The following is a 306-nucleotide window of genomic DNA, read 5'->3' as shown; positions in this document are numbered from 1 at the left end:
TTCTGACCCTAGAAACTATGAAACTATGAAACTATAAGATGACCATGCCCCCGCCAATAATTAGAGTCTATATATGAAAAATGTATACATTTGTTAATATTTTCCAGGTATAAAATCCAGTTATTGGAGGGTTTACTTGAATTTGTCCCCCTTCCACTGCTACTGCAGGAGAAATAAACCTGAAGGTTACATCCATAATACACATGTAAACATTTGGTTCCCCGGGGGACAACTGGCAGTGGTGCGCCTTGTGCTACCACTAGTTCTCCCCAGGGAACTCCAGTGCCACTTGCCCGCTGGCTTGCA

The sequence above is a fragment of the Gavialis gangeticus genome, unplaced genomic scaffold, assembly GCF_001723915.1.
Source record: "Gavialis gangeticus isolate Ggan-Ray unplaced genomic scaffold, GavGan_comp1, whole genome shotgun sequence".
Lineage (NCBI taxonomy): Eukaryota > Metazoa > Chordata > Crocodylia > Gavialidae > Gavialis > Gavialis gangeticus.
The sequence above is the reverse complement of the archived record's forward strand: the minus strand, read 5'-3'. Positions refer to the sequence as shown.